The sequence below is a fragment of the Hippichthys cyanospilos genome, chromosome 20 (genome assembly GCF_059441005.1).
Source record: "Hippichthys cyanospilos isolate Australia breed blue-spotted pipefish chromosome 20, RoL_Hcya_1.0, whole genome shotgun sequence".
NCBI classification, from domain to species: Eukaryota; Metazoa; Chordata; class Actinopteri; order Syngnathiformes; family Syngnathidae; genus Hippichthys; species Hippichthys cyanospilos.
In genome coordinates, this window is record NC_142388.1 from 10,638,225 (window position 1) to 10,665,534 (window position 27,310).

General features: G+C 39.6%; 1 protein-coding gene across 2 annotated transcripts in view; it reads left to right on the top strand.

Moving 5' to 3' along the window:
- klhl29 (kelch-like family member 29) overlaps nucleotides 1-27,310 on the top strand; it is a 222,498-nt gene that overhangs the window by 16,941 nt on the left and 178,247 nt on the right. The window contains exon 1 of one of the 2 annotated variants that reach the window (XM_088403996.1): nucleotides 27,073-27,125. The exons of the other annotated variant lie outside the window; for it this stretch is intronic. The gene's annotated coding sequence lies outside the window, so the exon portion shown is untranslated. Of the gene's footprint in view, nucleotides 1-27,072; nucleotides 27,126-27,310 lie in introns of those variants that run through there. 2 annotated transcript variants of the gene reach the window in all.

A 27,310-nucleotide genomic window follows, 5' to 3' on the forward strand; every position in this document is an offset into this window, starting at 1 on the left:
ATGTTAGTTTAGTTGTATAGAAATGAAGCGCATGCATTCATGAGTTTCACATTAATGCTGTACAAAAAGTTTTAAGTCTTTAAAGCGAAAAAGCTACTTGATGGGACATTTTTCTTCTGCAGCTAACGTCTTAGATTTCTCAATATGATGTCCAGTTTGGGCAAAAACTACTAGACGCACCGCTGTGCTCTGGTAGACAAATGTGCGGAACTTCCCGTACATGTGGGGTGTGGGCAGATACAGCAGAGATGACTTTCATGCAAAAATGGCCAAGGGAGAGGGATGTAGGCAGAATTAAAAAAGTGACCTGGCATGCGGAAATGTGATGGGGGAGAGGTAGCACGCTCAGAGAGCGCTCGGCTTTTTGGAGCCTCACTGAAAGCATCCTGCTATGTTTTGAAAAATAAAAAATAAATTTGTGCCACAAATTTGGGCATGGGTATGGAGGGTTTTACCAAACATATATTTATTCATGCATGGCTAATATCCGTGGTGGGGGAAACGCTACTTTGCAGTTTTTCACTTTTCACACGCGCGGGGATCAGTTGGTTTCGGTCCCATTAACCGCAAAAAATGAAGGATTACTTACAAAGGGACAATGTATAAGATTTCGACCGTTTTTCATTACGGACAGCAGGAGGTGCTGCATTTACCATTTTCCGTAGCTCTCACAGACATGGCAGCCCCCCAATGTAATATAATTTATTGATAACTAGACCTACGATTATATTTGAAACATGCTGTAGGTCGTTAAGAACACATTTGTTTGCAAGTTTTTGAAATTTATAATAATTTCTCATTTAATGAAATTGTCTAAATCTTACACATTGTCCCTTTAATAAAGAAACAAACACATTTTTATCACAAATTGAACGACCAAGGTGCCAAAGGTAATATTTCATAATTTTAGGTATACATTCAACTGTGTAGACTTTATATACTGTATTCTATAAAACATTATATGGGTCTATGAACAAACTATTTGAATAGAAATGATTAACAGTTGAATTACATTTTTACATGATTACATTTTGACAAATTCGATGAACTCAACTTTATTATTCTCCTCTGCACTCTTCTGGAAATAAACACCCCTTAGTACACTGTTGTTGAACAAAATTGCAGGCGGGCTGATTTTAATGTTATATGTAATATTGCGTTAATGATTCATTATACCTTAATTCATTGTGTTGTTAATGTGTAATGACTTCATAGTCTGTGCACCACATTAATACCCAGTATTTACCCTGTTGTTGAAGAAAATGGAAGGCAGGCTAGCATTATTGTTATTAATGTGTAATATTTTATTTACTTTTTATTAAATCTGTAGTTTTTATCTCCACAGAGAGACCATGTAAGTCTCTTGCACTATATCACATAAGATAACACAGGGATACTTTATATACTGTACCGCCTGCAAAAATACTCACCCTAACTTGCTGACCCAGCACAATTGTAGATATGGCCGACGATGGAGGTTTGGGCCGGTGGTAATGAGGTGACCTTTTAACCTGCGGCAAGGAATGCTATCATGAGGTGTGTGGAAGGTCAGCTTTTTCTCACAAGAACCCCCTTATCAATTATCTTCCTCCCTGCTGAAATTAAGATGTACCATGCGACGAGGGTGGAAGTAGGGGGACTTGGGTGTTTGAGCGTGGAATCCTAAGAGGTGGCCGCACACCGGCTCACAGCAGGGGCCCGAACAAACTCATCCTGGCCGCCGAGGCTAATAATACGCGCAAATGGCCGCTTTTTCACAGCGTGCGGGGCATCACGGATGATTTACGACGGCACTTTCAGTTATCCAGCCTGTAGTTTGTGGACGGCCGGCTCACAACAGCAGCAAGTGAGTCACTGCGGTGCAGATGGCATGGATTACAAGACGCGTTTTAGTCTGTCTGAGCCAGGTGAATTTATTCTGCTACTGTGGACCACAACTGCTGGCTCTGTGTTTAGAGGAAAATCTGGAAACATGAGGAAAAAGTGACGTTTGCCTTACTGTCCTGCCCTGAACCCTGGGCTCCACTCGTTTTTTTTTTTGTTTGTTTGTTTTTAACTTACTGCTTTCAGGCATGTCAAAGAACCACCTATTATCAGTTACATGAATTATTACTTTTTAACTACTTGTAATTATTTGCTCCGGCATACTGGACATTCCTAACCTTCCTTTGAAAAATATTTTGTTACAGAAACTTTTGATTATTAAAGAAACAATTCTATTCAGGTAACTTTCAATTTGTCAGTTTCAGGCAATACCAGCCTAAAAATACAAATATTTATACAGATTTTTAAATGAGTCAAAACATGACTGATATATTCTTGTTGAACACTTAGCAAATGCCTTACATACTGCACATACAGTATCTTTGGTTTCAGTCTTTACATTTGTATTCTGAGTGACACATATTTATAAAACATGCACAATGTCTTACTTGGGACATTGGTCAGATGTTCCTCTGGTCTCCAAACCTGGTCCTCGAGGGCCACCGTCCTATATGTTTTTGATGTTTGTCCTCTAACACATCTGATTTAAATGATCAGATCATCAGCAAGCTTAGAAGAAGCCTGATAGTGATCCCTAGTTTTAATCACTTGCGTTGGAGGATGGAAAAAACTAAAATATGCAGGATAGCGGCCTTCAAAGACTGGGTTTGGACATCTATGGTTGAAATTTAATATACATGTAGGTAAAAAATTTGGGGTTGATTAATTACTGTAATGGCAGTTGACGCCAACCTTGCTAAACATTTCTAGCCTTGAGGCTAACACTAACCGAAGTTAATGCAGTTATAGCTAACTTAAGACAAAAAAATAAACATTGCACAATTCGTAAGTGAGGATGTCTGGAATTTTTGTCATATGTCCGAATTGATTAGTTCAACGAATAAAAACAAACAGTATTCTAACTTCAAACCTAGTTTATTCTCCCAACTAGATAGCGGACAAATCTAAACACATCATGCGATTGAAAATTATTGCAGCATTTATACCAATTACGTTAATATTTAGCATCTAGTTTCATTCTGTGTAGTTATTTAATCTTGCCGCTGTACTTTAGTCTAATGACATGATTTTTGAAGTAAGCAAACCTTTTTATGGCGGTAGACTAGTTGTGTAGGGTAACATTACAATAATGTAAAACACTGCTTTGTATGAGATTTTTATGTTTTTTTTATGGTTTTCCATGTACTTTTTCCTTGTTTTTTTTTTTCCCTTTTTTTTTGTGGCTTTGAGCTGAATTCAAGCCGCACGGCTTAAATCAACAAGGCGACATAACGCCCCTCGCATTCATAACTGCTTCATTAGAGGAAAAGAGCCAGCTGGTCTTTCTCTAAGCACCAGCGAGTCTTTCAAAAATGTTTTTTTTTTCCTTTTTTGTTGCGGTTAGTTTTGTCTTGAAAGCCACTGCCGCAAATATGAAACGCCTGACATTTCTTTGTTTTTATTTTTCTCATCCAAGGTTCTTTTCAAAGTGAGAGAAACATTCTGGCGCTAACTCATATTCATCCGTTGTTGTCAGCGTCGCGTTGAGAACTTCAGGTCCCCAAAATCATTTTCTCATCTCGCGTGTCCGGCACGTCAGCAGCAGTCTTATTTAAGACTTTCGACTTGCTATTGATTTTTTTACCGGGTGTCTTCATCCCTAGAGGTTGCTGAGTGTCTTTAGCAGGTATTTATTTTCAGGCCCTTGGACTTGAGCTGTCGCAGGTGATGTCATCTTCGCGGGTAATCATTCCCGTGACCTTGTTCTTACCTAAAAGGAGAATCAGCATTTGTTGTTTGATGTATTATGACAAGACAGCTTGCCAATGGAGTTGCTGTTATGACTGACATGAAGATTGCCCAATGACAAGGAGGATTTGGAAAACTGGTCATTGTCTCGAGTAAAGATTTTATGAAGGGTCGTGAGTAGCTTTCTGTCGTCCAGCCCCTCACTCCAAATTATCTAAACCTATTCAATGTCGTGTACATTAAGGAGAACAGTAAATTCTTATGTGCTTTGTTCCGTTGGTTCCCAAAATTGGAGAGGGACATGACGTCACTATTTATTTATTCCACTTATAATTCCCCACTTACTCACACAATGATTTAAAAAGAAAACTCTGAAAGTGGAAAATAGGACATCAGGTTACCACATATAGGTTTCGATTTCTTTTAACCAGAACCGACTCCCAGACATACGTTTGCATTCTTACCTCGTGTTAGACATTAATAGCTGCCTGCACATGCATACGCACACATGTATACGCACGCACATACACACATCTCGAGATATTTTACAACATTTTCCAGTGCTGTGCACATGCATGACCAGTCAGTGTTTGCGTTTCCCAAAACAAAGCACACATTTTCCGTATGAACACCTTCAGCAGAAATGTGTTTCACATAAGGATGAGCCATAAAGGGTCCGTCTAACTCCTGGGTGCCAATGCTGTATAGATAAGCAGCAGCTGAACGGCACATGTAACCGTTAATACAAAAAAAAGCTTTATGGATGCAAAGAACACAGATGGTAACAAGTACTATAGGCGCTCGTAAAGTGTGTTCTTTCAAAGGGGTGTGCCTTACTTTCTCTTTGCGGCCCTCCAACACTAGAAATTGCAGTTGGCAACTGATAAAAGGTCTTGCCCCTATATGTAATGCAAGAATGCAAACCACAGGTCACATTCCTGGTTTTCAAGAAAAGTCGAATTTAAATAGAATTGTTTGAAACCTGGTGCAATAAGTGTGTGTGTGTGTGTGGGGGGGGGGGGGGGGGGGGGCAATAGTGAACTATAGAGGTGAAGAGAAGATAGTAATAGTTTGGTTCATGAAGTAAACTTGAAACCCAAAGCATTACTGTAAGAATTTTTAAAGGAATGACTTTCAACATTTTAAAATCATAACAATATTCTCATAAAAGTATGCATGTAATGTATAAAATGAGAACATGTAGCACAATGACAAATTATTTGAGGTGCAGTCATCATCGTGAGTGCTATAAAAAAAAGAATGAAGTTTTTCCTTACTTTCCAAACTTCTTTTTTCAGTATCAAGTTTGTTCTGTGATCTCTAAAGCAAACTGGGAGCATCCCAGCACAGCCTAGGGCTGGGCTGTCAAGCCCATTTTAACTCAGGGGCTTAAGGAGGAAAATCTTTTCCTTCCCCAACTGGTAAAATCATGGTATATAACTTAAAACAATTTATTTTAATTGTGTGCATTTTTTTTTTCCTGTGCATGTCTGCCTGGCCCTAATTCCCTGCAATTAGCGGCAGTCAACTGGAAATATGTTGTTGAAAAACAAAGTAAATAAAAACTTCCATTTTGCTCCCTTATACATTCCAATGCAGCATTTTCCATTAAATTGCAAGAAATAATGGAAAATGCCCCTATCGAAATATGTGGTTGTAACAACTTCTTTTCAAGGAGTGTAGTGTAGTGCAAAGATAGTTGAACAAAACAAAATGGTAGTGTTTTGGGCACTGGTTGCACCCGCATGCTGACATAGATGACAGAAGTTGAAAAATCATGAAGTCATGATGTCACGTAAATTACATAAGCGCTAAATGTGGTTACGACTAGGCTGTAAATGAAGTTAAAAAGAAATAGAACACAGACCTAAGCGGAATGTCTGGTACTTACCCCTGCCCATGTGAATCTCTTCCCGGCGAATTTACCTGCGCTGAGCAGTAGCACGACAAAGTGATATACTAATGCTAATTCCACTTTCTGTCAGTGAAGCATCAACAAGCTATTTCACCAAACATGGCAGCTGGTCACCAATTTGTTGCAGTTCTCATTCGGGCATTGCTCCTAAAACTGAAAATTTTTGTCTCTTGATTAAGGACAGCGGAGAAATAAGTTTGGTCCTATTTATATATATATATATATTTTTTTTTTTTAGTTTGTCACAAAATCATCATGCAGGCCTGATTAAACCAGGCCGTACGTTTGACACCCCCGGCCTAGGGAAACGCCTCCCCTTACAACTCACCTGTGGGCTCCTTTTCTTTGCTTCTCCTTTGTGTCTCAACGCTGTGTTGTTTTGCTCGTGCCAAAAATCAATAGCAATTACACTCGGGAGAAGACTGCGTGCCGTCTTCGCCTGCCTGACGGCTGTCATCTCCTTTAATTGCTGCGCTAATATCGTCCCCGCTCAGCCTGGATGTAGGTCAGCAGGCCTGCGGGCTCTCCTGCCTCATCACCTCCTCAGCACTCCATGTGCAAACATGAGGGAGTAAGTTTGGTTTCATCCAATTGCATTTTGACCCAAGTAGTAGATGAGTGGGACTTTTATAGCATTGCCTAAATGAATAGGCAATGAGGGGAGCTCAAGGCATGGTTCCCAACATGATTCGTGGAGTGAAAGTTATGCAGATTATTGCATTCATTTTCATCAATCTCAGGGCACTGCCAGTTTGTCCTTTACTGCCCTCTACTGTCGAGTAGAATTGACATCAAAGTGCCCTTGGACCGGCTTTGCGACTGTCATGTGACCTACCGACGAGAACAGGTGAGTCAGGATGGTTGCCGTGCGAGACCTAGGGCACTTTAACGTCCATTTCAGTAGACGGCAGAGGACATCAGACTAACATTAGGACGTTGTTATCTGCCATGTGTACTCCCGGTTGAAATAAATATCTAGTATGTAAGCAGAACCTTTTCGTCATTTATTAAAAATAACACTTTTGTTTTTAGTCACTTTTTCAAAAGGTCAATAGTTCTCCAACATTGTTCACAAACAAATTGAATACAATGATTTTCAATTTTTATTTAGCCTTTATTTATCCAGGTAAGACAAACAACCAACCAAAGCGATGCAAAATTTGGCAACAAAGACGTTAATAAAACTGCCGTAATGGAGTAGTGATGGTGGTGGTATCGATGGTGAGCAGAGAGCAATGATCAGGTGGGGTTTTGCCAATGAGTTTTTACTTGCATGGTTATCGAAAAAGAAACCAATACAGCTATGAAAAAGATGCTTACAAGACAGCATAATTGCACAGGTGTACCTTAAGCTGACACATTTTTGCATGAAAGTCATCTCTGCTGTATCTGCCCAGCAGTGTCCTGTTATTGTGGGCAGCCTAAGACACAGCTTTTCAACAACCAAAAATATGATGTATAGTATAAAGTATATTACAGTAGCATGAAAACATATGTGTAACTATAATTTTCTGATCGTACTCAGTTTGCATTTAAAGTATGGTTTAATCTTTAAACTATACTGTACTTTGAATAGTAACCAAACTATAATCAATAAACAGGAAGAAATTATTTTTCCTATTATAAATAAATCACCCACTATTTTTGTATTTTTCAGCGATAATTGAGTTTAAATATACAGTGTATGGGGGCACTGGCTTGGTGGTAGAGTGGTCATCTTGCGACCCAAAAGTTGTGGGTTCCATCCCCAGTCTTTGTGGAAAAAATGGAACCCTAAGTTTTTCCTGAAACCACATCACCATCTGTGAATGAGTTGATGTAAAGCGCTTTATATAGGGCTTTATATGTAGAGAAACCCTGTTTAAAGTACCTTTTAGCATGAAGTTTGGTCCAAATAACACACCTGACATACCCCGTATATTTAAGATGTACAGTATAAATACATACGAAATATGAATAAATGTTAACTAAAACACAAATATTTTGGGAACATGCAAGATTCTTGGTTGTTAGTTGGTTTCAATTTTGCATGTCATTAACATATCACAAGATTTTCATCATTATTTATGCATATCAAATACAGCATTCATTTGAACAGTTTTTATTTAATCAAGCAAAAAGTGTTCATTAACTAGATTAACTAGATTAGTTACCTGTAATTTTCCATGCTGTAAATGATCTCAGAAAATCTTTTCGTATTTTTCCTCTCCAATGTGCTTTATTGGCCCACGCTGGTATATTCCTCGCTCTTGTGTGTGGTTGGCAAGTGACGGTCCAGATGTGTGTTTTCTCTGGAGGCTCTCGGGAGGCCAATCAAAAACCCTCCAGTTGTTTTTGGAAGGAGGGCAGCTGTTGCTCGCAACCACTATTTTTGTTTGCGCAAGGTCTCCGATTGCGCCTGCGCTTCCTTCTTGCTGTCGCTTTGCGTCCCATTTAATGAATCGGCACCCACTTGATATCGACGGCGCTTGCGGGCCGACGAGAAGCGCTGACTTTGCGTGCCGCCACTTTGATTGATTGCCCTGAAATTTGGTCCAAATAACATGCCTGACGCCGTCAATTAAGTGGACCTTTACATTTGTTATTTCCCAAAGGAAATAATGGAAAGTGAATTTGGTACAGGCACCACTGCTGTCATAAAAACTGTATTAACTCTACAGGCAGTGGGTTAAAGTGTAAAAATAAGTTGTGCATAATAAAACAAGTTAAAACCCCAGTAAAGGGAATTCAGAAATTTAAGAACTTTGTAGCGGTCAGTTGCGAAGATAATGTTTTCCACTATTTCAATTTTCCTGAATTTTTGGGTGCAAGTTAAATATACAAAACCAGACAAGCCACTTCCCCTACTTTGTTCGCATCAACTTGCTACCCTACAAATTTGTGACACGCACTCAGCTAGCTTGTTATAGCGACACCGTCAAAATACATCTTTGCTTCGGAAAGTCCCTTTGTGGCTGCTTTCCAGCACCTCATACTGTTGCCTGTGAGTGTGTCGTGTACACTGTACGCGGTTGTACCTAATGAAGTGTCTTTTACCCAAGCAGGTGTGGAAAATAATGAGCCTGGGGTTTTTGACCTTGCCTTGATTTTTGGTGAAAGGCTCCCAATTGGACTGAATGTGGACCTCAGATGTTTGTCATGTTGATGTTTGGAAGTCTTACCATCACGGCGTCTTTGCTTCTGACAGCCAAAAGAGCACAGGTGCCCCAAACACATTGTTCTATGGCTGTTGTGTGTTCGTGTGTGTGTGTGTGCGCACACGTGCATGCTTGCTTGCATGTGAATGGACGAATTCACTCACCCAGCTGGGCTGGACTGAGCTGGTGGCAGTGTTTCTCGGACCATCTGCCGACCCGCTGCTCGCCTCGATGACCTCGTTCGCATGCCAATGCTCCAAACATGAGGATGAGCCTTCTGTTGCCTTTAGGATGGCTTCATTACCTCCACCAAGGAGCTGGTACATTACAAACAATACAAATAAATACAAGGGCCCACATGATGAATTGGCTTGTATATGGTCTCTCAAAATTAGCAAAAAAAAAATATCTGAATCTGTTGACTTTTGCCATTTTTTTTAAAACCCATTACAACATAAAACCTAGTGAAATTACCCCCCCCACCCCCCATTGCTTGAATTCTTCTTGTTTTACCTATATGTAATGTAAGATACTGAGGTTAAACATTTCCACCCCAAAATCAGCTAATTTTTGCAGATTATTGTTTGTTGTTGTTTGACCAGTTACAATGTAAAACAAACAATGGCAAACATCCCTCACCCCAAAAACAAATTGCCCATTTAAATTAACCCCTGGATGTCCAAGCATTTTTCACTACGCTGGCCTTATCACCCAACTTGGGCTGACTTTGAAAGGGCCATAACATTGTTAAATATACATATATATTTAGTTTCAACCCCTCAAAATGTAATTTTCATGGACAAAATTTGTAAAAATGCGATAATAGTTAAGAGTAACCACGTGTTCATAAATGATATATTTATGAAATTGAAATAGGAATATTTATCATGTCATATTTAATGTATTATGACATCAAAAACATCAAAAAGTCCTTGTTGGGTCAAAATCAGGGCTTAATACAAAATAATGACATTATAACCTGCCTCCACAATAAACATCTGATTTTTACATTTTTTCCCCTCTTTTTCTCAGTCACCTAGGTGGAAATGTCTGTCAGAGCCTTCACATAAAGCACAAATTAACTCTGTAATTAAGGTCGATGGCAAAGTATTCATTCAGTTCCTGCCATAAATCTTGTCAATTTTAATAGTTAAAAAGATAGCGGCTCTCGAGTTGTCACTCCCATTTAGCGTTAGCTTGTCAAACTGTAGATGCTTTGAGGATACTCCAAGCATAATGACGCTAAGATTAGTCCTTCATCGTTATCATTTTGTATTTTTAAGATCTATTTTTTTTGGTATGATTAAATATGAACTAATTATATCATATTTGTGCCGGCTGTGGATTGTGGAAGTCTGGTATTCGCCACTGGCACGCAAATGAGTCACTGAATAAATGAATCTAATATATTTTCTCATTTATTCAATTGAGTCTGGGATTAGATTCTCTCCGCCTGTTTAATATTTCATGGGTGCGCTCGTGTCCATTAGTGACATTTGGATGTTCTTAAACTGAAGCGCCACATATTATCTCAAGTTATTAAAGTCTGTTCATCCTACTACAGTATGTTTTGGTTTGAGGATAAAATTCATCCACCCAATCTGCTTAAAGTGACTTGAAATATATTTTTGTCTATCATAAGGGGAAACACAAAAAGGAATGTAGATTCCGTGCCTAAAAACACATAAATCCCTTTTGGTTTTAATCGGCCGATTTCGAGGCATTTTTTTTGCCAGTGAATTTTGATGGTACTGTAATGTTATTAATTTGGGTTTGATAATAGCCTCCCAAAGTCACTTTAATTTAGGAGTGTGAAATTCGGAAGCTACGATATAGCCCCAAATTTCTCAAGAATGAATGTTTGAAGATGCGCAAGTTTGCCATTTTTGTATGAAGTGACAATCTTAATACCGTACTTTCCGGACTAGAAGGTGCACCTAAAAGCCTTAATTTTTTTTAAAAGCTGATGGTGCGCCCTGTAATCAGGTGCGCCTTATATATGGATCAATATTGAGTTTCAATATGGGTTTCGTAGACGGGGAATGAACTGATAAAGTAAGCTTTACCTGTTTCTTTTGTGTGTTTACAGTTGAACAAGGTTGCTTATGTTGACATTGAGTTATGATGCTATTGAGAGTTTAGAGTTATTATTTGAGGTATTATTGTTATTACTTTGAGTATTACTATATTGTAATTGAAAAAGTTTTAAAATATGTCATTAATTGAGGGTGCGCCTTATAATCCGGTGCCCCTTATAGTGCGAAAAATACGGCAATTTAGCCCGTTGACTCCCGTTGAGACAATGCGTACCACAGCTTTAAAAAAAAAAAAAATGTCAGTAGGTATAGGATGGGAATGGGAGCAATAAGATGAAATGGCATCCCAGTGGTTCTACTCATTCTAGTGGCTACTAGCAACTTTTCCATAAACAACTAGCCATTTCTGGGCCCACTGACAACAAGGTAGCTTGCCTTGTACAATTAACCATCTAGTACTGTGGAAATATATTGACAGTATGTCCTGTATATGTGTGTTAATATACATTATACTGATTACAATGTATTGTAGGTGTTTGGTGATCATTTTCACTTCTCTGGCACATTTTTGTACAAGTCCCAGTGGTATTCCTTGGTGGAAATTGAAGTGTGAGGTTTTTAAATAATTTTCCCAAAGTATCTGTCACAATGGTATTGTTTATAGATGAGTGAATATATCTTTTTCTAGGAAGACACTGGTCATGTTATTGATTTTTCACAATAATTAAGAAAAGCTGTGGTAAATATAAATAAAGTGTAATATGTAATGTAGATGTAATATATGAGTAATTGTAAAATTCCTAGAAAATCACAATGTTGTATCAGTGTGAAGCTATTTGCAGAACAAGCCTGCGGCCACTACGGGCTACTCATGTGATCTTTGGGGCAACGCGTTGGTGACCCCTGCTTTAGCAATATGAATTTAAGTAGACATGTCTATCCTGAGTAGACACACCAAAAAAAAAGTCTCAAGAACCAAAGCCTGAAAACAGACAGGAAGTCAGCCTTTTTGCTTTGAAGCAGCCATTCATGATAATTTGGTTCATTTCCTATTGACTGGTATAGTTGGATCTCACCGTAACCCCTGAAATCACTGTTAGCTCATATTTTTAATGTACATATTCAAAAGGGAACATTTAAAAAAAAAAAAAAAAAAAAAAAACGTTTTTTTTTTGTGTGTGTGTTTCTTGGCCTCCACTGAAGATCTCTCTCAGAGCGTGGGCGTTTTTTTTATATAGAGTATGCCTATCAAGGGACAAAGAGCAGGAACAGGAAGTCTTGCTTGTTTATTACTTATTAGTGATTCCGCTCAAACGAGTTTGTTTAGCACGTACTTAATTACCTCCATCGCATTAAAGCTCAGAATAGACATGCCTGTTCTTGGCGGCGGCGGCTGCAACGGTAGCCCCGCTCGCCCATGGCGCTGATTTGATGTGAGCTCCGCTAGACAATTTGCAGTTTATTACTGCTGTGTCCAGCTCAGTCCCTGATGAGATTAATCAATGTCTGTGAATCACGGGCGACGCTCTGTTCGCACTCGCCCGAGCTCATATCTGAAACTATCCGCCGACCGGCCCATCCGCAACCATGAACAAGTTTAGGTTGGGAATAGAGATGACCAGGCTCCAGGGAATAAGGAGGCCCCCTTTCCCTCCAAACCAATTTCAACTTAAAGACTCTTGAACTCCTTGTGTTCTTTGAAAGGACTTGGACTTTAATTGACAGTAGTAGCTTGACTCAAGTTTAATTTGTTTTGTGACCTAGCCCCTAACTTTGAGTACACACTGATAGAGATGATCAATTCCTCAAGTACTTGTGATTTTTGATAAGTAGTAGTTCTTTTACAGCAGCTTTTTGCCAGACTTCTCATTTTCTGTTTGTGTTTGGCTGTGGATCCCCAAGCACATTGTTCACTGTAGCTTTCCTTGTCCACATGCAAGGGCATTACAGAGCTTATAATTTGAAAAATTTAAGGCAGGGTACTGCTGTATCTAACAATCTTGCATGCGCCGAGCGTGAGGCTTTTGTTTTACTGCAACACTTCTCGTAATTGTGTGAAGGGGAGGCGTTGACTGTGATTGATTGTTTACCCCTTTTGCTGTTTATTTTATATATATATATATATATATATATATATATATATATATATATATATATATATATATATAATATACACACACATACATGCACACACACAGAGGCTTGATGAATTATGTATTGCAGCACTGGAAACAAAGCAATCAATAAAAAATGTCTGCCTTGGCTATTGAGCACAAGCACTGGCAGCGAAAAAAGAGAGATCAGGTGTTTATGGAGTCGATGTGGATGCAAGTATTGGGACACAGCCCCTAATCAACTAATCAATCATGTTAGATTTGAATTCCGACCCAAGTCACGAAGCTGCACTCTACCGCTTTTGGTACCCTAGAGTTGAGTCAATCAAACTTGGTTGTGATGTATTTCTTTAATTAAAAGCTACGAATTGTTCCAAGGCAACCGAACTCCTCTGTACTAAATTTGACCCGAGGGTAATTTGGCACCAAAACCACTCTTGACAATACTATTTTTGTACCCTTCTATAAAATAAAAAATTGTAATAAAATAATTGAAGGGTAATTTTCTTCAAAAATATTTCTTCATAACACTTGGCTTTGACTCTACCACTTTTTACTACCATTGTTTTTAGGGATCAAAGACAAGGGTTTTGAATCATACAATGTTAAGCTGAGCTCTCATGCATACACCTCCCCCCAGCGGAATGTGCAGGATTTAGTTAGCGCCCTCAACTAGCTTGCTCAGAGCTCATGAGAGAGATGTGTCAGATTAAGAGCTACAGATCGCTGGAGGAGAACGACCTTGGCGTTGGTATCGGAGAATGTGGGAAACGTTGGCGAGCAGGAGCGCTCCCCAGATGAGCGACGCTGCTCGAACAATGAGCTGCAGGCTCACTTTTTTTCAACGCCTTTATTTGCTATGCGTTCAGCCATACTGGCCAGAATGGGAAGTTGCCATACTGACGTGGATACCACAAATAAGGTGACCTTAGAGAGAAAAAAAAAATGTTGTGTATTGTTTTGTGTACGTTTTAAATGGGTTACAATAGAAATTACTGATTGGATATTCTTCTGTCTTATGAACCTTGCACATTTTTGTGGAAAGCTTATGTCATCACTATTTTGAAACTTGGCCCCTTAGTGACGCATGTGCCACCTAAATGGGCAGCAGTAGGAGTTTTCAAAAGGAGGAGACAGGGACATGTTTCATGATGGTGTACTTGTCTACATTTATTCATGTAGCTTAGTGAAGGGATGATTTCAATTTCAGTCAACTGTTAACATTTACCATAAAAAAAACTGCCAAATGTTAAGTATTGATATTTATTCATGATGTAATAGTTCATATTGTCAACAGAGAATGCTGTAATGTGTTTGCGGCAGTGAATCCAATGGGCGAAAGTGGCACGTGGCATTTAGACGAAAACACATTTGCCTTGCTTGAATCCAGATAGCTGCTAGAAAAGACTGTGGCACTGTCTTCTCGCACACTTGATGATGTTATCTCAGCGAAGGCAAAAAAAAAAAAAAAAAAAAACAATCTTTATTTACTTGCATCAATACAGTGTTTTCACATCGTTTTCCTCACTTTACAAACACCTGGGTTGACCCACGTTGAGGAACTATTACATTCCCTCGCTGCGGTGACATTTCATTCAAATGATGGACAGCTTGACATGTTTTTTCCATCATATCAAATGTACACTGCATGTGGCATTTCTACAACAACATGGTAATAGTGATGCTGGCTTTAAGACTGGGGCTCTCAAGCTTTTTGCGTCTGGGGACCTCTGACGGGAGAAATTTACGCACATATAGTAGCCTACCTATAGGCTAGCTATCATGAAGCGAACCCGTGCTATTTGTTGAGCTAAGGCACAGAACTCCACTCTTACCCAAGATGACTTTCTCTAAATGAAGCATCTCATTTCACTTCAACATAGTTTTTTGATACCAAATTCTGCTGTAGTAATGAGGCAATACTTTTAGTTTCTCAAAAAACACCTTCAAATTAGAGGAAGCCATTATAACATTACTGTATCTCTCAATGTTCTCCTCACTTCATTTTCCAATTCGTGTTCTCCGATCCAATATTTCGTGGTATGCCAGCATTCCTAGCGGCATGTATCATTATGGGGCTACTACAGAATCAATTTAAATTCCGTTGCGTTTACCGAATTCCACAGTTGGCCAATTGTCACGCTGGTATTTGGAGAAACCATTTACTGCGTCAGGCCTTTAGTTAGCTCGTTATCCTCATCCGACCAGGCTGCATAGTCATGTGTGATTTTTCTGTTGCTATCTACTGATTTAGGCTTTTAGAATAACTAAAAAATGGCCACTTGCTACAGTATTTATAGAAACTACCTACTGCTTGAGGGCCTTCCGTTTACTTGTTATCCAAAATGCTAAAATTATGCTCCTAACGTGATGTAGGACGATCTGTTTTTCTGTAAAGAAACATGGTATTCTGTCAACATGAGCCCTATTGCAAGCCTTGCTGTGTAAAATAACAATTTGGGTAACCAAAAGACTAACATGCGACTACCACAACACTAGCGACCTCTCTCTTTAAGAGTCAAGTCGACTGTGTTCACGCATTAGAATTAAGAATAGCAAGAATTAAAGTGGAATCACTTCTCTGTTAGAGCTTGATGGTGCTTGCGACTCCTAAGAAGTGATTGTGTTTACAAGGGGAGCATGTATTTACATCTGCGATTGCTGCACTTCTCCACTGGAGGCTTTTCCACAATGCTGCATTTTTATCACTTGTAGAGCAATCATTCTCTTAAAGCCCCCAGGCTAAACGCTGAGTCAGCTCACCTTTTGTATGCAGATTGGCTCCCTCAGCCTAAGGGCGTTATTGATCTCAAACCCCGCCTTTTATACACAGGAAATGTTGCGCCCCGAACCTGTTTGGCTGCACGGGAACCCCGCTGATTCAAGGATAAGAACAATGTCAAACTGCGATGAGACTGTTAAAACTAGCATACATGTATGTTCATACCAACATGGAGGACGCATGAAAATCAGTTAATTGAACTTGTAAGTCATTTTTACGATTATTACATTATTGTATAAGAAGAAGCTTTGAAACACATACCGAGTATGAGCACATTTAGTCGCATATGTTCAATCAAAAATATGTTTTATCCCTACTGTTTCCTAACACCATGACAACACATCCGAGGGGTATTTTTCTCACCAGCACCTCGAAATGACGCTTTGTGATTCTAAGTTGATTAGTGCAGCGTTGCAGAGCGCAGCTTGCTGCTGTGAAATAAAATCTTTAAACCACGACGTTGCGCGCTGGCCTGCAGGTGACGAACGCTCTTTTCCTTTGCCGCTCGGTGCACGTCGAGTGAGCGAGGCGCCACAGGGAGTGGATCAATGGCGGCATGTGAGCCTGAGAGAGACACAAAACCCTCTCAGTTTTCTTTTCTCTTTTTTTTCTTCGCAAGGTAGACGTTTAAATAATTTATTTGTTTTTGTACTGCTGCAGACCGTTTATCAGTGTGGAGAGTATTGGAGACTAACTTTGTGTTTCTGTTTTGTTTCTGCTAGAGAAAATCTCCAATGAATGCTCTGCCATGGATAAAAATCCATAATTGCCTTTAGATAATAACACACTTGTCTCCAGACAAGGAAAAAGACATGTCTAAAACTCTTAATTGTGATTTTCCCGGCTCAACTTTGACCTGTTTTTTTGTCTTTTTAAAAGTTTTAGAAGCATTTCGCTTACCCACAATTATATCTGCGGGGAATTTGATTGGTCAAAGATCAGCTCATAACTGCTTTTTCTGTACTGAATGTCAAAGTAAAACTATCACAATGTTTTTTCCAACAAATATCCCTTAGTTTGAACTGAATCAAAACTAGAACTCCTACCAACTCAAAACGGGAACATGAATCAGAAATGGAAGAACACAACTGCAACCAGAAGTAGACAGCATAGAACAACATCTAGAATTAGAACCAGACCCGGAAACTGAACTGAAAACTATAACTCAGCATTGCAGTGGCAAAATTTTAACAAGAAGTAAAAGAAAAGTAATGTTCAAAAGTACGACCCAAATCATTGCCAAAACTCAAACCAAAAGTACCAGTAAAACTACATCATAACTGAAACCAGAAAAAGACATCAAGGCAGAACCACATCTAGAACCAGCAATGTGAAAAGTGGCCACTGTCATTGAAGAATTTTCTTCAAAAACAAACAAAAACTCCTTTTGAGCACCCCAAATGATTTACCACACAATAACAAAAGAACAGCAACAAAAAAACATTTGATAGCTTTCTTACATGATCAATTCGGTTGCCCATACAGCTTTTCTCACCAGGGGGGAGGGGGGCTAGTGTCAGCGTTTGAGATATGACACTAAATGCCTTGAAAATTTGCTAAAAATGGTGGATAATTTTTTAAATTGTAACTTGCCAGACAATAGCAGAAGGGAATTCCCTAAGTTAAAAAAAAATGGAAGATGTGAGAACATTGAGAATAATAAAATTAGAGCGTTTATAGAAATTTGAACGTCTTTCAATAGGCAATATAATACAAAAGGGTTCCCCAAAATACCATTTTTTCCACACAAAAGGCTCAATTACTGCGGAATGTTTCATCCATTTTTATTCAGTAATCTACTTTGGTTGAAGTGGCCTTTCCAAACACACTTTACAATTTGACGTGTTTGTTTAAAAAAAAAAAAAAAAAAGAAAAAAAAAACTTGCATTATTGCCAATGGAGCTTGGATTAGATCAAGGAATATACAGGCTTGCTTCACACTACAGGACTTAATGTTGAATTCAGATTTTATTTAATTTTTTTGTGAAATGTTTTTTTTGTGAGGTCATGGTCATATTTCCAAACAAATGCAACATGTATCTGACCTGTATTTGAAGGCTAAACACCTTAAAACGGACCCACATGCGCATTGAGGGCGTTGTGACTTCGTGACAACGTGTTTACGGAAGTACCTGTCCATGTTGTAGGCTGTTATAATGGCGCCAGAATATTTTCAGCCTGTTAAATTTAAAGTAAACTAAAGAGGGGAAGAGTGAGTTTTTAACTTTTTTTTTTTTTTTTTTTTTTTTTTTTGTCATGGCACATTCAAAACAAGAACCAAAAATATCACTGGAAATAGAAAAAGAATTAGGAACCAGAAATGGAAGTTTAAGTCTAACAAGAAGCATAACCAGAAATAGAACCAAAACTAAAATTAAAACCCAGTAATGGAACTTAACACAGACCTAGAGATAGAGCCCAAACTAGATGATATAAACAGTAAACCAACTGCAACTAAAACCAAACGTAGAAACACAACTACAGTAGCTAGTTAGGAGAAGACCAAGCTTAAAACTTAATTGGTTTTAATAGTTTGTTTTCAGCCAATAAAATTTCACTGATGTACATGGCCTTGGTCGGTCCGCTCTACCGAGTAAAGTTACGTTGGAATTGAACTGAAAGGCTCTTAAAACTCTATAACTCTAAAACTCTACAGCTATCTTATTTCGTTCAGCCTTTGCGATGAAGATATTTCCTCACTGTCAGCAGTCAGTGTTTCATGTGTCCGCTGAATGTGTGATGATGTCTCCCAAGGCGCGCAAACGCATGCAAATGCACATATACCCACACTCACAGCAGGTGTCTGGCTATTCCCCATTGCCATCTTCTGTGACCGTGTTTCCTTGAGTGACAGCTCCGAGTTTATCTGGGTGTCTGTGGTTACGGCCCAAGGGCTCAGACCCAGGGGACTGTGACCTTGTCAACGCTCCCGAAAGCGGAGACTGTTGGCCCCGGGCCGTGAGCCAGAAGCCCCCTTTGCCCTGAGCCATGAGCCCTGAGCTCGTTTTTGCCTCTTTGTGCCGCTCCACCCCAAAAAGAGCCTCGATGTTAGTCTCTCAATTCGCTCTTTCTAGGAGGAAAAATATGAATCACGAGAAAAACCGACACTCATAACCAGAGATCTGGTTTTATTGACCCAAAGGTGGCGGGTGGATGTGGAGAGATCACATATTGAGCACCCTGCTGTTTTTGTTTTGACGAGCCAAAGCACGCACCAGATGGGATATCAGGACTGCCATCTTTGAGGGTGGATCCACTCAGCGGACTACAATCCGAACATCAACTCCAACCTAGAATTAGCAATAAAACTAAAATACGTACCAGAGGCTTAACTCAAAATGGAACCATAACTACAACCAGAAATACAACCGCAATTAGATTCAGAACTAGAAAACAGAATCGGAACCAGAAGTCTATCACTCTAACTAGACTAAGGCAGGACATTGTGCTTTGACCTTTGGTTATGACTACAAAATGAACCACAACCACAATCAGTGGACTGACTGTATGACTATGAATCTTATTAAAACTAGAACCAAAACCAGAAATTGGAACCATAGTGCTTTGACCTTTGGTTATGACTACAAAATGAACCACAACCACAATCAGTGGACTGACTGTATGACTATGAATCTTATTAAAACTAGAACCAAAACCAGAAATTGGAACCATTTTTCGGACTATGACGACAGTCGAGCTAGACTGAAGACTAGACTTAGTCTGACTGTTTGGATGGCTGAACTTTGTGCTATGACCCTTGGTTATGATGAATAAAATTAGCTAGAATTAGACTAACGAACTAACAAACCAACCAACCAACCTAAGTAACTAAAACTAGACTATAACCACAATAACAACCAATACTCTAGAAAAGTGGTTCTCAAATGGGGGTACGGGTACCCCTGTATTTGGAGGATCACCAGGGGGTTCTCGAGAGTTTAAGCAAAACAAACAAACATGCAAAAATCCTTTAAAATAAATATTGAGCTCATAACATTTTTCAGGAAAATATAAGTTCATAAAACAAATTCTCAAATACTCTGACTTCAACTCGAATCTATGGTTACAATTTGAAACAGAACCACATCCGGGACTTAGACAATGCCCATGACAATACTGTAAGTAAAGTCTAAGACTAGAAGTGGTCTAATGGTTATTCCATTAAAAAAGAAATAGCATTGTAGATAAGGAAGTAGTTTTGCGCCGCTTAGGTCTTAGGTTTTTGAAGCAGTGTGTGTGCATTTGTTCATGCATGGGTGATACCTCTCAAGCAACTAATGAGAACATTTAACATTTGCTGAGCTGGCATTGCATTCCAATGTATTCATCACGCCACTGATTTGGCTCTCGGTAACCCCGTTTGAGGGGCATCATCTCGCTACTTTTCTACTTGTAGGAGCTCGTCCAATTTTCGCCTCTCTTGGAATTGGCAGTATTTTACCACGAAGCGAAAGGTCTCTTCCCACCCACGTGCTGCACAAAAATAAACCACCTCAATCTGCTTTCCTAGGCGAACGTGGAAGAACAAATCCTAAACTACAATCAGTTAGCATTTATAGCGGGACCCGAAAGTAGACCCACATCCAGGTTAAGACAAGGAAGAGTGTAAGAGCCAAATCCAAAATCAAAACGTAAAACCAGAGATACAATCAGTACAACTATTTAAAAATGCAGTGACAACCCTGTCTTCAACTCTGGCATATCTGCAAGGCAGAAACATTTACAGGAATTGTCTTAAAACTCTTGGCCTCCTGCGGAGACAAACGCAATGTCATCATTAATTTGTCTATTTGGCCGACAGACATGGTGAAGTCTGTCCGCAAAGCATAAAAGAAAGCTATCCGTAGGGCGCGTGGCTGACTGGCGTCCTGAATTATAACACCAACTCAGGTTAGCATGTGGCACATTTCAAAGATTTCCTTTCAAATAAGTGTAAAGTCTTTGGTGATAAGCGATCTTGTTCCTGACTGGTTGGATTTGACAAGGAGATTAATGAAAAACTTGCACATAGCCCCCAGCTCTGCAGTTACCTTGAGACATTACCAATTAAATGAAGGCCTTTGCCTTAAAATGACTGAAATGCATCAGGTTCTGTCAAAGAAATAAAGATCACACAAAAACACAATATTATATGTTTTATATTTTTTGCTCAAGACAAAGTATGACTGCTCCAACACTGTTAAGGGTTAACGACATGGGCTGAATTTCATATTCTGATATTGATTACATTTTTTGGTCTTAGTAGTAGTGAATATAAAAGTGTAAAAAAAAAAAAAGAAGAATAAAACAAAAAATATTTCTGGTTGACTTATTCAAGTGTGAAAGTACATCTCTTCATTAATACGATATTAATTCTTGTCTAGTTTCTTCATTCAAATGTTGCATTTTCAACTCAATTTCCATTTTTTTCTTTTAGGTAATGGAACGTGTTTAACATTTAAGAAATAGTCCATTAGCAAAACTATATTTAAAAAATAAAAAAGTAATTTTGACACCTATTATTGTGTTGATCTGAAAACTTAATACCAGCAAATAACTGCTAATATTGTGAATATTTACCCTGACCTCCACCTCTTTGTCATTGCTGAGCAGTGTACATGCCTGTGCTAAATTGCTCACGTAGCTGTCGTTTTATCTTAATTTGTCGTAATCTAATTTTCTATTCGTAGCGGCTGTCTCTCCACTCTACTGTTATACTAGATAGACTATGAGAAAGATTTATTGCACATCTAAGCACTTTTTTGGGTCTTTCCAGACTGTACTTCACATTAGCGATTAGCATGCTTAGCGACTCAACTAGAACAGGCAAATAAAACTGACTACAGCCTGAATGAGAACTACCATCTGTGAATGCGACTCTGGCTCTATAAAACAGTCATGACTAAGAAAAAAAAAAACACATTTAGGACATTTAGTCAAACATCATTGTGCCCTAAACTGTGCCTGCTGTTCTCCAGGCAACATTGTTGGGTACTCGCAAGCCGCTGTTTAGTGACCGTGAGGTGAACTCGCCGCCTCGCCCTTCGTCTAACTCGGCGTGCCCCCGCCCCCCACCGCGGCAACCTGACCGCAGCGCTGGGCCCATTACTATTTGATGAGCGGGAAGGGGCTCGTACCGCCGCGTATTTCCACCGGCCCGCAACGTGTCAGCACTTTAGCGCAGCTCCACTTGAGGGGTCGCCCGGCGGGCATGTCGCTCCTCTTACGCCACCTTGCCCGTTGTTGTCAAGATGACTGGTGTGACGCTAACTCGCTGTGACCTCGAGTTGAACCCCTTACCAGATCTATTTTTAAAGATTTTTATTATATTTATTTATTCATTTCCGCTGTGTTTTGTGGTGGTAGAAACATTTTACTATACCACTCTTTGTACTGGGTAATGAACCACATTTGCTAAGATACCATGGATACCTTGGAAGCATTTCGATTCCTCTCGGCCAATCGACGAACAGCATGCTGGTTGTTTACTGTACTGTTTCCGAAATCATCTCCTGTAGGTCCACTGGGGGGGTCGAATGCCTGTCGAGTGGACTTCTGTACCTGTTGTTGTTTTACCAACAACCAGAAACAAAGTGAAGCTGAGCTATGATCAGCGAGAAATTAATTTGAAGCTGTTCTGTAGTAACTGCAATTACAACTGGAAGTGAAATACCAGCTCTAAAAGTAGAAGTATTGCTAGAAAGAAAAGCATAATTCGAAATACTACCAAACAAATCCCTCAACTATAAGAACAAAAACAAGTAAAATACAATTGACAAGACAAAGCAATTGAACTCAACCCACACCTGGTGGGAAATAACAGAATTATATGTATGACCATGCAACTAGACAAGACACACTTTTTTTTAAATTATATTTTTATTTGGAACATCCATATTCCACATTATTAGAACAAAATTTTAGTGCTTTTTATTTAACAAACTGATCCAGTTCGAGGGAGTCAGATTTTTATTTTTTGAAGGGCTTTGGTCTGTTTTTGGTACCCTACATCAATGACAGCATCGCAAAGCTAACGCTAAGCTATTGTCCGGAATTGCGGAAGCTGTTTTTCCCATCAGTCTCCCCCGTCCCTTACTTTCCTAGTGTTCCGAGACCATGCCAACAACGGCGCCTTCGGGCCTCCGGACAGAGCCGATCAGTGGCCGGCTTGACAAGTCATTGTCTTTTCCTAAGCCGCGGTAATTCATCAGCGCCGCGGCACCGCCTCTGGATGATTGCGTTTTGGACAGAGCAATCTCCGCCGTGTCATAGATGCTTTGGTTTTTGTGGCGCAGACGCAACATAGACGGCAAATGAGCGAGGTCGGCGAAAAGCGCCTGGGCTCGCAAATTGAATCCGGTGCTGCGGGGAGTCGCTGTTTGGGCCTCCTCCAGGATATCACAACTTTCTTTTGTACTGTCAGTTCTCCGGTGATTCAGAGAAAAGATGACAAATGGATGGTGAGCTCCTTGTCATCGATTTCAAGCGTGAGTAAGGGTTTCACAATGGAGTTTCAAGTCAGGACTATGGTATTGAGTAAGGGTTACAAATTTGGGCCTTGGTTAGCAAGTTAGGGTTACTATTTTACGTTAGTGGTTCAGTTTCAAGCAAGCGTAAGAGTTTCAAGCCTTTTCACACACGCGTTTAAAACTACCGTTTCCCACTAGGTAAATCATGACATGGTTAAGTTGTCCTATCGAGGTTTCAAACGCAGCTTTGGATTTCTTGTGAAAGAGTCCATTTAGGGTTTCAAGCCCAAGATTTTGGGCCTCAAGCAAAGGTTAGTGTTTCAAACAAGCAAGTTCCAAGCCAAGTTAATTGTTCTAACAAAGATTAAGTTTTCAAGACACGGTTGTGGTTTCACATTAGGGTTTCAAGCCAGGGAAGCTGAACATTAGAATAGCCTGAGGCTTCTTCACTCCCTGCATCCTAATGGCACGTTCCTTGCGCTTCAGAAGCTCTTTCATATTTCTCTGCTGTACGTTCCACACTGTTATATTCACTGTCAGCGTTGAACAGGTGCCTCTGTACTACGCTTGATTAAGTCCAATAAGCTCCGCTAACTAATGTTTTATAGGGAGATTTTCACACTAAAGGGAATCTAATCTGCTATTGACGGTCACTGCGGGACGGGTAATAAACAGTAAAAATTGCATGCAAGTATTTTTGTCTGGGTGTCGATGATGGACTCGAGCTGCTTGTGTCAGCGGTCAAAGTGCCCATTCACAACAGCACACAAAGGAGACCAGAGCGCGTAGGAACAGAGGAGGCAACATTGTACGCATGCTAGAAGTGTTAAGGCATTTATTTTTGGGGAGTTAATGTTAGGGGTTAGACAGTGTGAGGATTTCAAGCAAATCTTATCAAGTATTTTAAGCAGAGCTGAGATTCAAAGTTAGGGTTTAAGGTTTCAAATCAGAGTTTTGAACCAGAACCAGTTCCAGGGTAACTCAATAGTCAGTAATGAACAGCAGCGATGCTTCTAAATGGCTCCTCTGTCTATTTAGATGAGTCACAGTTACGTTGATTAGATTTGCTCAATATGCTCCCGTTGCACCGACGTTGTCGTAGCACAAGATGGCAACCATAAAAACAGAAAAAGATAAGAAAATGTAATCAGACTCTCTGGAAGACTTCAGCGGGAAACGCGAGGCACAAACTGACAAAAAGCTTTAATTTATTTGCTGTGCCAGAGCTTGCTTTATGATTGTGTTTCGGTCTTGAGCAAAAATGACAATTGTATCCCGGCCTGTTTTTTGGAGGTCATTTATCTGCCCTTCCTGCACTGTAAAATGAGTATTTTTGCAATCAGGCATAATTTGTACATCAGTAATTCAGATGGATTTGTCCAGCGGAGAGTTTTGTCTGTTTGTATTATTTGTGTTGCCTTTCCTCGTTCAGCACTCGCTAGTCGATGAGCTCTATTGTTTGATACAAGGGCCGGAGGCTAATTGCATTGTTTACCCTGGCGGCAGGTTAAAGAGTGTTAGAAAGTGTCATCCAGCGTTTGTAAAATGTCACTCTGGCTGATTACCCCTCATGAATAAATGTCGGGTCTTTGCAAAAACTAGATGCATATGCTAAATCTGCTTACCTGCCATGCGTTAGCATGCTCATTTGTGGGCTAGCTACCTTACCTGGTTAACATGGTTAACATAAATTCATGTTTTCAGTATGTTTTCACTCCTCTCTTCTGTTGTGAGTCAAGCTGAACAATTGAAGGTTAATGTTGAACTTAGTTTTTCTGTTTTCGCTCGGCAGAGCATTAGAGCATTATCACACGTGTATCATACACGGCAAAAACTTTGCAGCTATTTTTGATGAATAAGCTAAACCTTTTAAAATAACTTTAGAGCTTCAAGAACAAATAACAATGGTTATTTTTGACAAGTATCACTGTTAGCATGGTTGATAGTGCCCCTATGGCAAATTTTGCATAACTGTCTATTATCAAGAATGCTCAAGTCTTTCTAGAATTTTTTAAGCACTAAACACATTACCTTTACTATTAGTTTTTGCCTATTTTATTTAATGTGTGTTTGTTTGGTGACGTGTGTCAACTAAACCCAGGAGAATGCCACAAGTAATTTCTTTTAGTGTGCGCTTTGGCATGTGTGAAACACTGCCATCAAAGGCGTGTGTGTGTGCGTGTGTTTGTGTGCGTCCGTTACGGCAGTGATGGTGTTTCACTTGGCTGCAAACAGCAGTCATGAGGGACCAGAGGAGTGATGACACACTTCTCTCTTTCTGCACTTCAACTAACCTCTCTCTCCCTCTCTCACACATACACAAACACACACACTCACGGACTGTACAGTACATGTGCACACAACATCATAAACAAACAAGCAAGGTCTTATGCAAACACAAGCAAGCGCATATCGCACAAAGCTATATTTGCACATGGATAAGGGATACTTGATCCATACTGTACATGTAGTGTGCATATGTGTGAGTTTGTTTTCTTGTCTTACTATCTTTGTGTGGCACCACACTTTACGTACCATATAATATGATATAAAGGGGACCTTTATTTGATTGCTTCACACAGGAAAAACTGTATGCTTAAGTCAATATTTGTAACCTTACGAACATGAAGTTGGATAAACAAAATAAGAATCAGACAAACTTATTGGGAGAATAGTCTTGCATTCAGGTAAACAGTCAAATTATCAAGCGAGGCGTGTGTTTGTGAGAGACGTCTTGTCTTTCTGTCTTCTATGTAGCCCTTGGCATTCCACATTCTGACTGGCCCACACAAGAATCACCGTTCTGCATTATGTTGCTGTTATTCCTTTCTTTTGCTTTCTTTTTTTGTTTATCGATTGTGCAGAAACAAAAGGATGCACACCTCAGCAGTTCCAACCAGGGTTTTAAAAGTTGAAAGTGGAGAGCTCAGCAAGCCGCACAACCAAGGAGAAAGCCCGTCTTGGAGGAGTTTTTGCTTTTATTTGTTATGCTCTCTTCGCTTGGCACCCTTAAGGGTTTTTTTTTTTGGGTGCTTCAAGTGTTGACAGTTTTATAGAGAGATTCTAACCCAGTGTTCATTCACTTTAGGAGGCTGGCAGGATTGGGCATAGAGTCCAAGGGTGTGTAAGGACTTTGAACTCAGCCAAGGCTTTTAAAGACTGATCAGATGAGGAGGAGGTTCTTTTGATTCGCTTCATGCAAAATGCATCCTCCACAGAAAGAGAGAGTGAGGAAGAAAGTTTGCATCTGGACCACACTCAAAAGAAAAAAAAAAACAACTGAGATTAGTGTCTTTTTTTTTTTGGGATAATAACTGTGATCTAATTTTTAGAATATTGAACATAAAGACATTGAACAGCATGTTGAAAAATTTCAACCATTTAAATTCTTTTGAATGGCCTTCATCATGGTATTTTTCTACTTTCCACAGTTAAATACAGTGGGCCCCCGGTTTATGAGATTAATCCGTTCCACGGTTGGGCTCGTAAGGCGAATTCGCCGTTTCGGCGGGCAATCCAAACCTATGTGAAATAGCTCATGCGTTTAAAAACCCAGGAAAAAAAAATCAAAATTGTACATACATATCAGATAAGAATTGTACATACATATAAGATAAAATAGTATAGTAGGTGCTATGTGTATATATAATATACATGCATTCAATTAAATAACATCTTAAATAAAAATATATAAAGGATTTATTTGCCCTTGAGCGACTTATGGCCATATTCCATAGTGAGGGTAGCCTAGCCTAGGCTAAGCTAGCATAGCCTTCTTCGTATTTCTTGATTATCTCCAGTTTCCCTATATTTCCCGATATTTTTAACCAGGAAACAAAACGCCTTGTTTGCAGAGGCCGCAGCTCTTACGCCACGCCCCCTTCTTGACGTTCTTTACCGGCTGGCCACGAAGCATCCATCCATCCATTATCTTGACCGCTCATCATTACGACGCTCGCAGGTAATGGAGGCTATTACAACAGCGTGAATAACAGGGCCAAAAACAGGCATTTTTCCAACATTGAAATTCTAAACAGCGTCAATACATTGCTCTCGCTAACACGTATTCCTCCTATCAAATCAGTCCCCGTGTGAACCCAGTATTCACAACAATAGTTCCCACTGCGGTTGAATTATTTACTACCG